General features: G+C 47.0%; 1 protein-coding gene across 7 annotated transcripts in view; it reads right to left on the reverse strand.

The window, feature by feature from the left end:
- The window catches only part of Wipf1 (WAS/WASL interacting protein family, member 1), a 103,349-nt gene that overhangs the window by 49,011 nt on the left and 39,678 nt on the right, over positions 1-14,660 (reverse strand). For 2 of the 7 annotated variants that reach the window (XM_087647014.1, XM_087646997.1), the window contains exon 1: positions 10,544-10,641. The gene's annotated coding sequence lies outside the window, so the exon portion shown is untranslated. 7 annotated transcript variants of the gene reach the window in all.

Consider the following 14,660-nt stretch of genomic DNA (forward strand, 5'->3'; position numbering starts at 1 on the left):
CAAAATCATCTTCTAAGCCACCAACAAGGAGGTCATGACACACAGTGCTGGGGAGGGAGGGGAGGCAGCTTCCGCAGACACCCTCTCTACAGTAGGAGAGTCTGGAGGGGTGCATGTCCCTCCCACCAGCTGTTAGACGGCTCAGCTGTAAGCCCCACCTGCAAGGGAACAACCGTCTTCATATTCGTCTTCCAGAGTTTTCAGAGCTGACTAAGTTTGGAGATTCAGCTCCTATCTCTAACTCTCATATGACAGAAACAGCTGTAATACCTACCAATGCTCTCCTAACGTTTCTTCTTGTCAGCTTAGTGATTTTTTTTGTTAAAGATTAATTTACTTATTTTATGTATATGAGGACACTGTCGCTGTCCTCAGACACACCAAAAGAGGGCAACAGATTCCATTACAAAGGGTTGTGAGCCACCATGTGATTGCTGGGAATTGAACTCAGGATCTCTGGAAGAGCAGTCAGTGCTGCTAACCACTGAGCCATCTCTCCAGCCCTAGCTTACCTATTTTTAATTTGAGTTATCCATAAGCCCTGAAGACTTTAAGAACTGAGACATTTCAGTGAGGGAGTCTCATGGCATCAGAACGGCTTAAAACAAATTAGCTATACATTAGGTAATGTGTTTCCTTATGCGTTGAATAACAAGATCTAGTGGATAACCTATTATATTCTCCAAAGTGGAAATGGGCATAAAGAATATATAGAGATGTCTGCAATTACGATATGCACCGATTAATCTACAGTTGTATAATAAATTACCCCAGGACTTCATAAGCATTTAAACCAAGACCATTACATTATAGCCCAGAACACACAGGGCAGAGGTCTTCACACAGCCTAGCTGTATGCCTCTGACTACCACAGGACTGCAGCAAGGTTTCAGCCAGGGCTGTACACTCACTTGAGGGAGAACCTGCTTCCAGATTTCCTTATGCCTTCAGTCTCTGCCCACCCCAGCCCACGCCCCTCCACCAACCTCCCCCCAGGGGTTGGCAAAATGCCTCCCTTGGCTCTCTATAGGAAAGTTGTTCATGACACTGTGGTTGGCTTTCTTCAGAGAACAAGGCAGTGAAGATGGAGGCGGAAGTCTCTGTAACCCATCTGAGAAGGGCATCCCTTCCTCCGCTATACTTCCTTCGCCAAAGTGAAGGGACAGGGCAGCTGACCAACGAGTGCTTGTTATATCAGAGACTGCGGGTCTGAAGGAGAGGTTTTATCTCACAACTTGGATTGCAAGGGATTTGGATCGCCGGACACTGCCTTGCAAGCTGCCTGCTCTCTGGTGACATAAAACATCTATGTGTTTCTGCAGGAGATGACGTCACAAGGGCCCCTGGTCCTACCACTTTGCTGGATACATTCACGATCCAAGGAAATGCAAAACTCCTAGGAGCTGGTAAAGACAGAGAAGTTCGACTTTCTTTTTAGTTGTTTGCATTTTTATTTTATGTGTATGAGTGTTGTGCCTGTATGTATGTTTGTGTACCGCGTGCATGCCCCTGAAACTACTGTTATAGACAAGTATGAGCCATGCGGGTACCAGGACTCAAACCCAGCTCCTCCATGGGACTGGTTAAGTGTCCTTAGCCACTGAGCATCTCTTCAGCCCCAGAAGCACTATTTCTCTATCTGTTTATAGATTTCAGGTTGGAAGGCCCTGCGTAGGAAGTAAACAGTGTATCTTACACCATCTAAAAGCCATCTGGGTGCTTTGGGGATGGACACAAAGATTCTTCACACATCTCTGAGATCCACCATCTGGGTTTACTATGTTTGTGAGAGATATTTTAAAAAAAAAAAAAAAACATCTATTCTATATAAGTATATTGTAGTTAGCTGTCTTCGGACACACCAGAAGAGGGCATCGGATCCCATTACAGATGGTTGTGAGCCACCATGTGGTTGCTGGGAATTGAACTCAGGACCTCTGGAAGAGCAGTCAGTGCTCTTAACTACTGAGCCATCTCTCCAGCCCAAGAATTTAAAAAAAAAAAAATCCATGGGTTTGTGATCCACTCAGAAGTATATCCAACTCTGATATATATCTCAAGACTTCCCTTGTAGCTGCAAAAGGCAAGTGTTTGGCCCTGGTGATAGTAACTCCTGGAGTTCAGTTTGTCCGAACCTTTTACCTACTCTGGGCAGGAGGTCCTCAGCAATCTGTATGAGCAAACAAGCCCCTGTCTGAAGTAACAACCACCTTTCTAATGCAAAGTAGAAACAAGAACAGGAGGAGACACATGTTTTCCTGCAGAATTCTAATCTTTTAAAAACTTGGGCCACTGAAAATCTAAGTTATCCCTGGAGAGGAGGAGGCTGGCGCTTTATCCCTGTTACTTTCATAGTCACGACAGCTGTACCCACTCTGCCAGCAAGTGTGGGATAGCCTGGGCTGCTATGGAAGAGGCTGTGCAGCGGAGCCAGTCAACTAGACGTATGGTTGCAAGTTTCGATTCTGCCATCCTGGGCTTTGGTGGAAATTTCTCGTCACTTGCTCACAGAAGTGCTTTGTGAGCAAATTTGTTCTCCTTTTCTGGGGTAAGGCAGAGGCCACACGCAACAGTTTCATAACTGGACTGTGTCTGGTGCTGGAACTTGGTCCCAGAGCAGTGCCTGGCACTGGCTTTTCAGCTGTGGAATGACAGAAGTCTTAGGGACTCTTGTTCGTGGAGGCGACAGACGCTGCGAACAATTCACTAACTGGTTTTGAAGCATCCCGATTGTTTAAACACCAGCATTTCTGCATCAAGGCAAATAAGACCAAACACCAACTATGGAAAGCATTGCTTCTCCTAACGGCCCCTTGGGAGACCACTGCTATCGGAGCTGACCTTCATCTCTACAGCGCTCTGGCCTGCGTGGAGGGGATAGAATCCATCTTTCTTCCCAGTGTCCTGGGCTGTGGCCAGAGCCTCTGGGTCCTGGATTACTTCTAAGGCCTGCAGAACCTTTCACTCACATCTCTCTGGGGCATTTGCCTGACAGTATCCCCACATCCAGTTATATCTGACAGACTGGGACACTGCCACTGGCTAAAGGCTTTTGTGAGGGAGAGGCCAGGTGTTCTGTGGGTCTATGTGATCAGCATGTTTTTAGACCGCAGGAGACATTGCGCCCGAGGTGTCCATCACTGTATGTTATTCATGGGTCTTCCCACGTAAGAGCAACTACCTGAAACGTGTGGACTCCGCATTATTTCAGGCTCATCGCGAAGATCGTCCTGCAGTGCAGCTGGGTGCACACGTAAGATTTCTAAATGCTTTGTGAACTGCTAACAGGCTCCAGTTTTACTTCATGCTTCTGGGAAGTGGAAGGGGAGAGCTCTGAACACACACAGACCTGTGGAATTCAATCAAGTCCCTTCCCCACTGAGGAATCCTCACGTCAGTAAGCAAGACTCACACGGCACCTCCCTCCGATGCAGGTTGAGGATCCAATGGAGATAATTTACAGGCAGACGTGACAAATGGTATTTGAGAGCAGCCGTGAGAATTTAGAACTTCGTCAGTGAAGAAATTCCAGTATCTTTGCAGTGTGTTAGCGAAGTACTCATATTACTTGGGTTTTAGTTCATCTAAGCTGCCTTTTGTTTGTTTGTTTGTTTGTTGAGATACGTTTTGGCCATGTAGATAAAGCTGGCTTTGAACTCACGATCCTGCTGGCACTGCCTCCCGAATCCTAGGATTACTAAGTATGTACACTCACACCGGGCTTCACACAAGCTAGTTAAAAGCGAAGACAAAAAAGTGACTTAAAATATCTAAAAGTAATTAACGGTTCTGCCTGGACTCAGAATTTACCTAGGAGAACTCAGATCTCCCTGGATGATGTAATATACCTCCTTTTCCATAGGAAAATAACAAGATTACTTCCCTAAAACTGCACAATGTCTGGGATAAACGCGACCCCAATTACTTTAATACAACAGTTACATAAATGTAAATAAAGGTTGTCATTTCGACGTAAGCCAAGGAAGGGCGGGCTTGATCAGCCACTGCTGTTGCCAGGTTTGTTAAAACAAATATTATGGAGTCGGTTGACGATAAAGGAATTAAAGGCGAGTCTTGAGATGAGAAGAAGGCCTTCTTCCCACTTACCCCCACGAGCACCGTCTCTCTGAGCTGACACACAGAAAGCAGAAGCTGCATAAGGGGCTACACCAGCCCTGCCGACCTCTACAAGTGCTTCGCGGGTCACAGGGTAAATCTGGAGTTACACTGTACCACTGAGACCACCGAGAAAAAGCAGTCGGCAACTTTTAGAACACACTTTTAGGTGTACACATATACACTCCACTCTCCACATGGACCTCAAACAGGCATCTCAAACTCCATAAACCCTGAACTCTTGATGTCCCCCTGCTGTATAACCCCCTGGCCACTACCTCCATTTCTTTTTGATGGCATTTTGATGGCTTTGGCCAACATTCTGGGAATCTTCCTTGACGCCTTTCTCCTCCAAATGTTATTCAACCCAATAGTTACTCTTACCTAATTTTGTTTCTTTTAGATTTTATTTTTAATTATACGTAAGTGTGGGTATGTGTCTGTGAGTGCTGTGCCTGAGAGGCCGGTAGGGGACATTGGTGCCGGGAGCAAAACTCTGGCGCTCTTAACGGAGACATTTCTCCAGCTGCTCTTCTATTTCTACCTTCAGTTGTCCAGGCTTTTCACCTCCTCAGGTCTGCCAGCCTGGCCTGTGACACCTCCCACCCCCTCACTGGTAAAGCACACAGGATTCTCAACTATTTCTTTCTCCCTCTCCTTCACTCCCAGTCTACGGTACAGTAAGGCCAAAACGCTTCCTCCCATCACCCAGAGTCCTCTAAAGTTAGTTTTCACTTTGAATGAGAGACGGAGTCCCCAGTGGCCTACTGGACCTCCAGCACTCTGCTTCCAACATCTTCTTTCTCCTCTACTTGGCCTGAGTTGCAATGGTTCCTGGTTATTCCTTGGGCATGCCAGGCATGCTCCTGCCTCCCCTGTCACATGCTTTCTCCCACCTACCTGTGTGGCATCTTCTCTTTCTCCTTCTGTTTGTACCGTCTTCTCACAGACACCACTCCTGTCACCCATTTAAATCCACACTGTACCCACCACTGTCCTGTCTTTCCCCTTCCCGTTTACTCAGTAACCACGACTCTCTAACCTTCCTAAAGTGTACATTATAAAAGCTGGGTATGGTGCTGCGTGCCTGCAATCCCCATACAAGGAAAGCTGAGGCAGGAAGGTGGTGAATCTGAGACCAGTCTGAGCTACACACACAGTGATGCTGTTTTGAAAACGCCAATCTGCAGCCCATGAGTTAGAGTCACAGGCAGTGCAGCCTGCAACTCACATCTAAAGTGAGGAGGGGAGGGGGGGAGGTGGGGAGGTGGGGAGGTGGGGAGTGGAGAGCACTCTTGGGAACTGAGCCCTCCGCCTGTTGAACACTACCTCGGGGTGGGCCATAGCAGAACTAAGCTGGATGAGAGGATATTGGACGGTGCCTGCTTGCTCATGAGTGTAAATTCCCTCATGCCTGCTAGCGTCGGAGATGTGATCTGTGTCGTGAGTGTGTGGAGGGAGAAGCCTGAGTCCAAATGGGAGGCAGGCTAACAACTTCAAATTCAGCCCTTATGGAAGAGGTCCTCTAGCTGACCCTCATTAAAATTCACCAGGAGCTGCTGGGTGTGTGGGAATGTACAGACGGTGCTGTTCTTCCTACTGACTACTCCTACTGTCCAGGCAATCCTCTCCTGGGACAATGGAGTCTGTTGCAGGTCTCTGAAGGTGGGCAGCAGCCATGGAATCAGTGCTAAGGATGACTGGTCCTCCTGAGGATTGCTTTACCCAGGCCAGCAAACCCTGAAACTCATCCATACTTTACGACAGATGTCAGCCAGAGTTTTCCACTCACATCTGCGCCTGCAAGAGTCAGTCTACTTTCCCGTCATAGCCCATTCTAAACTATTCCTCTTCCTTACTTCTTGAGGACGAGGTCATTACATGCATGCTGCGTCTGGGTAAGATGCATTAGGTTTCTGCCCACAAGATTACAGTTGCATTGTTGTGGCCAGGAGGATGCAGAAGAAAGTAGCAGCAAGCAGAGGCTACTTTGTCAACCCTCAACCTCTTGGTCTACCCCGCATCAGGTACCACAGAGGCGCCTGTATTCAGACTCCAGCGCTGGGATCAGTCCTAGGCCTGAGTGCTACTCATGAGCTGTTCTAACCTCTGTTGGGTCACTTGACGTTTCTGGGTCTGTTTTCCAATTTTAAAATGGGGGAGCCCTAATGTCTCTTTTTCTTAAAAAAAAAAAATCTATTTTCTACTTGCCTCCTTAAATTGTAATGATGACAAGAACATCTGCAAGTCGCTTCCCTAAACTCTTCCCAAAGCCAGATGTTCCTGGCACTGAGGAGGGGAAAAACAGTTCTCCAGTAACCTGACATTTGTGTCTTTTAGGGCCAATTACCTCTGGCTTTTTCAAGTCTTCTCTTACCACCATTCCCTTATAAATCCGTAAAAGAAAAAATAATAGTAAACTTCCTGATTCATCGGGATCTGTCTCATACTAATCACTCTTTCCAAATGATTTCCCCTGGGCACGCCCTCTCCAGCATTTTAATTCTGATGCTTCTGCTCAGCTCCCTCACTTGGGTCTCTTTACAGGGAGCCTTGCTTAACGCTCTGGGATGAACGGCTGCATGAGGAAACGCATCATCTGCACAAAAAAATTCTGGCTGGAGCCTTTAGGAGGTGATAGGCATGGAGTGGTGGGGGAGACATTTGGGAGAAGAAATGGAGAGGAAGGGACGAAGAGAAGGTGGGAAGGCGCGGTGCTCTGAGGGAGAGGTTCTGGGAGAAATCCTGGGGACGGTTTAAGCTCATGTCAATGAGTTGTGGAGATTGTATCGTTTTCCCCGAGAAGGCCCAGAGCGGGGAGAAGCTGAGCCGGAGCATCAATTCTTTTCCTTTAATAGCTCTCTCTGGACAACTTTCTGCATAGCAAATTGGTGAGGTACAGCGAGCTGGGGAGCCCCTCCTCTGGACCTATATCCAGTCCTCTGAAGTCAGAAACGGCCTACAGATTTCTAATGCCTCTAAGGAAGACCAGGTCTTCCACTGGTGGCCCAGGGATCAAAGAAGAGACTCAAAGTACCGCCACATGGAGAACAGCGTGTCCGCTGGCAACCTCTCCAAGTGAGTCCATACATACACGGGTAACATCTTAGTCTAAACATGGTTCAAATAACTGTAGCCCCCAACATACCCTCTAATCATGCTTCAGAGTCTCACCATGTAGCCCAGGCTGCCCTCAAACTCATAAATTCACCTGCCTCTGCCTCTCAAGTGCTGGCATTAAAGACATGCATCACCACGTAACAAGTTTTAGCTGAGAAAATAAAATCCCTAAAGGATTCTCCCACACATAACACACACACACACACACCACCTTACTAGAACTCTACAGCTTCCTTTTATGCCACACTATGATTTGCAACTGTTAGAGCTTTGATCTGAGGAGGTCTCCCTATGGCTCATGCTTTGGAAGCCTAGCAGTGTTCAGAGCTAGGACTGTTGAGATGGGACTGGGTCCTGAGGGCTCTGGCTTCATCCGTGGATTGATTCCATGATGGACTCATAAACGGATCCATTATTGGAAGGTGGTGGACAGTATGGGTGGGACCTACTTATACATAGCAGGCCACTAAGATTTTGAGCTAGAAAGATAATACTTTATCCCCGATCCCTTCCTGCCTCTTTCTTTGCTTCCTGGCTACCGACAGGTGAATTTCCCTCTGCCATTCTCTTACTCCACAGTGGTCCTGTCACAGCCAGCTAATCATAGGCTGAAACCTTCGAAACTGTGAGCCAATACCAATCATTGCTCCATTGCATAGCTCATATCTGACATTTGTCACAGTGATGAAAAGTCTTATTAAACCACAAACTAATGTTAATGTGGAATCCATATGCAAGATGAACACAAGTGCAGAGGAGCCCAGGTCACCACAGACAGCATCAAAACAATATTTTGGTAGGTGTCTAATTAGCTTGGCTGAAAGCCATAACTTTTCATTAGCCTGAAAAATCACAGTAGGTAACGGAGTATCCACTCAGACCGCCGTGGGTACTGATTCACAGTGCTACCCTCACCTCACATGGGGTTCTGGAAAAAAAGATGCTGTGTGGGTCAGGTCTGGAGGAAACCCACACCTAGTTTTTCTTTAGAGAATCCGTCAGAAGTCCACACTGTCTCTCATAAAGCTTGCCGCTTTTCTCTCCAGCTTTAAGATGGCAACGCATCTCTCTTCACATTCAAGCTGAACTCTGTTGAACTTGGCCAGAATGCCTAAACATTTCTGGGGCTTTCTACCCAACATGACCTACCATCTGCCACCCAGGATCCTTCCAACCTGGAGGTTAGGATGACGTATAAGGAGATCCCTTCATAAAAATTTTCTGTCATCTCTAACACAGTGGAGGCAGAAAGCTGGTAAAAGAGGCCAAGAAATGCCTACATAGAGCAGAAGAAACAGAAACAGCTTTTGGATCAATACATATGCAAAAAAAAAAAAAAAGGCATCAGGTCCATCTGGAACGCATTTTAACAAAATAAAAAGGTCCTTTCTACTATGAACAGCGGATTAGCATAATACAAAACTCCCTGAACAGCAAAGTTCTCTGACAAACTTTACAAAGCAAAAGAGAACCAAAAAAAAAAAAAAAAAAAAAAAAAAAAAGCGCTCCTTCGAGGGCGGCCCAGCCATCGGCCAGCCGCAAGCCTCTCTCCCCTGCTCTAGGGTAGCACCATGTAACAGGAAGGAGGCCATCCTACTGCAGATCCCCACTTCAAGGTCTCCATCAGGCATTTGTTCTAGAGGCTCCAACAGCGGGGAAGCCGACCTGCTCTGCTCCACCCACTGGAATCATGCGCTGCCCATGTCAGCACTGGGGAATGGTTTTTGGAAAACAGTGAGGCTCAGATCTCAGCTTAAAGAACCTCCCTCAACATCAGCTTCCTCTCCACTTGCCCAACATGATAGTAAAAAAAGAAAGAAAGAAAATATGCTGCAATCTGAGTACATGCCAACACCGAGTCTTTACTTCATCACTGCCCCGGTTATTTTTGCACTATTGGAATGTAAACAACACACGAGTCCACCAACCTTTCACCCGTTGTTTTTCAGTACAGACACGTTAGAAAACTAAAGCCAGACCCAAGACAGAGAGGAAACCGGAAACTGATCCTAGTCCCCTCTCGCGGTCACTGTTTGTTTATGCATTTGGTTTTAGACAAGGTCTCTTGTAGCTCAGACTGGCTTTGAACTCGTTATGTAACTGAAGGCCTTAAAGACCTGATCCTCCAGCCTCCACCTCCCGAATGCTGAGATTACAGGCATGCGCGCGACCACACCCAGTTTACGAGGGGCTGCAGTTAACAGCACCAAACTGGGCTTTGCGCACCAGAGACAAGGGCTCTACATACTGAACCCGAGCCCCAGCCCCAGCCCCAGCCCAGCCCCAGCAAAAGCAAAACAACCTCCCTGGCTAACTCGGTTGTTCTAAAGCTTTGCATGACCTCCTTCCTCCTCTTGACTCAGACTTGAGACATTTTCCTTGCACTTTATAGGTCTGGAAGCAGCCGGTTACTTTGTCAGAATTTCTGTTGACTTTGCTCTTCGTGCGGAAATGTTCCCCTGGTGGCCATCAGATTATCAGTTCCGGGCTGGTTAGATGCTCCAGAGAACTACATCCACAACCCTTCACCCACCTTTCCCACACTGCGCTAGACTCACCCAATCTTCTTTACCATGTGAAACACCGGCGTGTGGACAGGAGGCTCTAGTCACCACCAAGCCTCGAGGCTTCTCCAAACCTGCTTAGCCTTAGTCCAGGTTGTGTGGCCTCTTAGACCGAGGACTTCCCCATCTACTCTCAAGCGGCCCTACCCCCTCTTCTCTGCCCACAGCTCATGTAAGGAAGGAAAGGAAGGAAGGGGGAGGGGCAGAAAAAATGTATGGGCCTGAAAAGTTAATTCTGTCATGAAATGCAAGCCAAAAAAACCTCGCAGGCTTTATGAGATGAAAAGCCCATAAAACAAGAAGCTTTTGCACACAGCCTTGAAGCACGCTTTAGCCACAGCATTTCTTCTCCAACACCCCACAGACGCCCTACACATGTCTGCAAGCACAAGTGGACCAGTCCTGTTTCAGATTTGTGCTAGTAAGTAAAAATGAGAGGAGGCTTAGCTGCATTCCCCCAAAACAACGTATTTAACGAACATCCGAAGTTTACTCTTTTTAAAGGCATACAAGTCCTAAACAAGGAAGCCAGAGATTCTGAGAATTTCATTTCCACCGCAGTGGCTCAATGTTTGTTCCTCTAACAACGTGTGGTTACCAGCTTTGCACAGACTCTTACACTCAAAGCCAGGACAGTTCTTACCATTAGAAACACACATAAAGTCAGCTCAAGGGATGGGAATCAAACAGGTGGGTATTTTAGAGCCACCATGGAGGGTTTTCAGACAGAAGAAGGCACTAACCTGTGTTGCTTTAATCCGCTGAGGAAAAAAAAAAAAATGACTGAGCGCAGCAGTCCTCAGCTATCTTCTGGCCAGCTTCCTGTGAGGCTGCATGTGACATTGCACTTCCTCACAGCACCTTCTTATGCCTGCCCCTCTACTGCTCAGAGGCATGTGACACAATCGGCCAGCTGCTGTTTTCCACACAGGATGGCCCTGCACCTATAGAAAAGACCATCTCCTTACAGGGGTTCCCTGGCCTCTTTTGGGTGTTCATAGGCCACAAGTAAAGAGATAAGACTGGCGGTAGACCCCACGTTATGGGACTGAGGAAAGCAGGGAGAGAGAGAGTCCTTGCCCCAGGCTCTCCAGTCTAGAGTTGGGGTTCCACAACCTACAAAGGGCAGACCAGTATGAGGGCCTGGCACTTGGACATTCCCCTGCAGTTGGGTACCTGATATTAACGCCCACCCAGGAGGCATCGAAGGAAGGACCCTCGAGAGTACTGTTGCCAAGATGCCTCCATGCTCTCCTCTAGGAGATACGCTATCGCCAGCAGAACAGAGGCAGGTTCTGGCTCCCATTTCTGGGTCCTGCTGCAACCAGGGCCACTCACCCTGAACTTCCTGAGAGAGTCTTAAGTTCATGCAGCCTGTTTAGTAGTGCTGTCAGACACTGTGCCCTAATTCTTGGGCTAGAAAACAGAGCCACTGTGTTGTCAGCCTTCCTAGACTAAGTAACTCTGATGCGTGAGAAGAAGAAAGGGTGTCCCGCTATGTCCCTCTTCGCCTTGGATTGGGGGAGAAGCCAGTAGAAATAGCCTTCCTGTCTGGCCATCCTCTTTCCTCTGATAGTCACCCCAGCTCTCCAGAGGGTCCAAGCTCACAGAAACGTGTGGATGTAGGAAGTGGTATGCAGGATTAAAACTATGTCCTAGACCAGCGGGAATCGGCTCCAATTTGTTCAACCTGACTCTTGCAAAAAGCCCCAAGACGGTTTCTCTCTAGCCACCCCAGCACAGTTCTTTTTTTTTTTTTTTTTTTTTGGTTCTTTTTTTTCGGAGCTGGGGACCGAACCCAGGGCCTTGCGCTTCCTAGGTAAGCGCTCTACCACTGAGCTAAATCCCCAGCCCCCCCAGCACAGTTCTTTGCTCAAAAATTCTTTAAACGGGATTTTGGGTTTTGGATTCCAGCAAGGCAGCCATAGACAAGAGTGTCAGGGTCAGAACTATTTCCCATGTAACCCTTGAGCGTGGTTTCCATGTGAGCCCCACAGTAAGGAAATTATCCCTGAATGAGCGCTGTGGATAATGGACAGGCTCGAGTCTCACTGCATGATTACAGCTCTGGCTTTAGGAGCACCAGTAACTGTTTTCCCGTTTTTGACAGCTGTTGGCTGGTTTGGGGAATGGACTGTACATCTGGATTAGCCAGCTGAGCCAAGATGACTGTCTACACTACAGACAAGGCATCAGCTTAGCAATACGAATTATGGTAACTCTTCGCCATCTTGGAATCAGACATTGCAAAGAACTTTGTGGAGGAAGAACAGTAAGGCTCTGTGCGAACATGGGACAGCATTTAGACATCTCGAAGTCTGGGTTCAGTTTCTAGTTCTGTTTTCTACTAAGTGGGTCTGGATGTTCTCGTGCGCTGTGGTGTGGGATACCTAGCCAGGCTTCTCCATGTGGGTGTTTTTAAATTTTAAATTAAAAATGTTGAAGGTGTAATCTAAAATTTTTAAGATTTCTTTTTTTCCATTTCCATGTGTCTGTGGCGTGCATGCATGTGTGTGTATGTTTTCATACACACGTGTGCAGGATGCACATGTATGTGTATTCACATGCATGTGGGGGTCCAAGGTTGATATTGGGGACCATTCTCAATCACTCTTCTGCCTTGTTCATAAAGGAAAGGTCTCTCGATCGATCTCGGAGCTTGCCGATATGACTAATCTCACTGGCCGAATGCTCCTGGAATTGTCTTCAGATGCTAGAATTACAAGTGAATGCCACTGACACATAGCAAGCATTTACATGGGTTCTGGGGAGTTCAAACCTTTGTCCTCATGCTTCCCCACCTTGCAATCTTTAGGTTTTATGTATTTGTTTATTTGCTGTTTCGTTTTGTTTCGAGACAAGATCTCTCTGTGTAGTTCTGACTGTCCTAGAACTCACTCTGTAGACCATGCTGGTCTTGAACTCAGAGATCCAACTGCCTGCCTCTCCCTCCCAAGCTCTGGGATTGAAGACACGCACCACAAGGAACTTTGTGGAGGAGAAACAGTAAGGGCTCTACGTGAAGGGGGATTTGACTTTTTAGAGCAGTTGAAAAGCTATAGAAGTTGGAGAGCATACAGAGAGCCCAGATATTCTACATCCAGTCACCCCCATCGCTCACGTTTAAAAGGATATGTAAGTAACAGTTAGTAAGCTGATACTGAAACATTAAGTCCATAGCTGATCTTTTCTGGGACAAAGAGAAATACACTAAAAGCTAAGGAATTATCTTACATTAGATGGTGTCTTGGGGCAAGGGAAACAGTGGATAATTAATATTTGTTGGTACTATTGAACATCGATTAACTATCCTCCCTTATTTTCCCCCAACTGAACAAGTATTTTTATGAAAGTAATTAGGTATAATAGTGTCTACAGATTTTTTTTTCTTTTGGTTCTTTTTTTCAGAGCTGGGGATCTAACCCAGGGCCTTGCGCTTCCTAGGCAAGCGCTCTACCACTGAGCTAAATCCCCAACCCCCAGATTTTTTTTAAATGCAGGACTTTTAGCCACTGCTAGATACAGTCTATTTACCTCAAATCACAGATTCACACCAAGTTCTGAGCACTGCATCCTTTTGAGGGCTTTGCTTTCTGACTCTAGTGATTGCTTCTTCACTCCGTCCCTGAGGAGGTGTGTGCTACTACCACAGGGTCAGGGAAGCCCAGCCTAGTGCGCGAGGAGCGCATGCCCTGCAGCGGTGGGGACAGTGTGGGGACAGCAGTGAGGACAGTGGCGAGGACAGCAGCAGTGAGGTGAGAACCCTTGCTCCTGCTTTCCTACTTGGAGCAGCAGGCCCTGCAGACTAACACTGCCTACCGTTCCTTTCTCCAGATCCTCCACTCCTTCTGTTTTGGGAGCACCATGTTTTTCTTTTATGGAGTGGAGATTAACCCAACCATTCGCCACTGCCACATCTCACCGATGAACACAGACAAAATGCCCAACCTTTTCATGCAGGTGAGCACAACTTGGACACCATAACAGTTCTCTGTCTCATCCCTGTGTAACAAGGTGCTAAAGAATTGACGGCACCCTAGTCATTCAGGGCACTCAGAAGGGACTGGAAGACATACTGCCACCCTGGCTGTCTCCATCAGTAATTTATCAGATCACTGTCGCATGTGGACACCCAGCTGAGTGCTTTACATACAGATGTTAATTGTCCTTGCAATGCTCTGAGTTAGATATGGTCATGTCTACCTTCCATAGAAGAAACCAAACTTAGAATCACTAAACCACCCAGAGACCCCTGATGAGTTTGAAACCAACTAGCAGGCTCCATTCTATCTGACCACTAGGGAAATGCAAATCAAAACCACAATGTGGTATCATTTAACTCCACTTAGAATGGCTGTTATCTCGCAAACAAACAAAAAGAAATAACAAGCGCTGACTGAGGATGCAGAGGGGAACGATCATACACTGCTAGTGGGCATGTAAATTAGTACATTATGCAAAACAGTACGGAGTTTCCTCAAAAAAACTAAAAGTAAAACTCCCAAAAAAATCCAACCTTGCCATTACTGTGGAGAGGGATATGTTGTTGAGGAGACGCCTGGCCTCCACCCATGCCCACCACAGCTCGCCCAACAATAGTCAGCTAGTCAGAAGGCTACATGGAATACATATACACACACTGCTCAGCCACAGAAAAGGACGAAACCTTGACAGTTGTTGTAACGTACAGGGAACCAGAAGACATCATGTGAACTACACTAATGCAGCAGGTATTCACCATATGTTCTCACATGTAAAAGACTTGACCGCAAGGATGCAGAAAATGGACTGGTGCCTACAGGGACTGGGGAGGGTGATGGAGGATGGAGAAAGATGTCTGATACAGGGGTGTCTCTGGAT

This window comes from Rattus norvegicus, chromosome 3 (assembly GCF_021556685.1).
Source record: "Rattus norvegicus strain SHRSP/BbbUtx chromosome 3, alternate assembly SHRSP_T2T, whole genome shotgun sequence".
Classification (NCBI taxonomy): domain Eukaryota; kingdom Metazoa; phylum Chordata; class Mammalia; order Rodentia; family Muridae; genus Rattus; species Rattus norvegicus.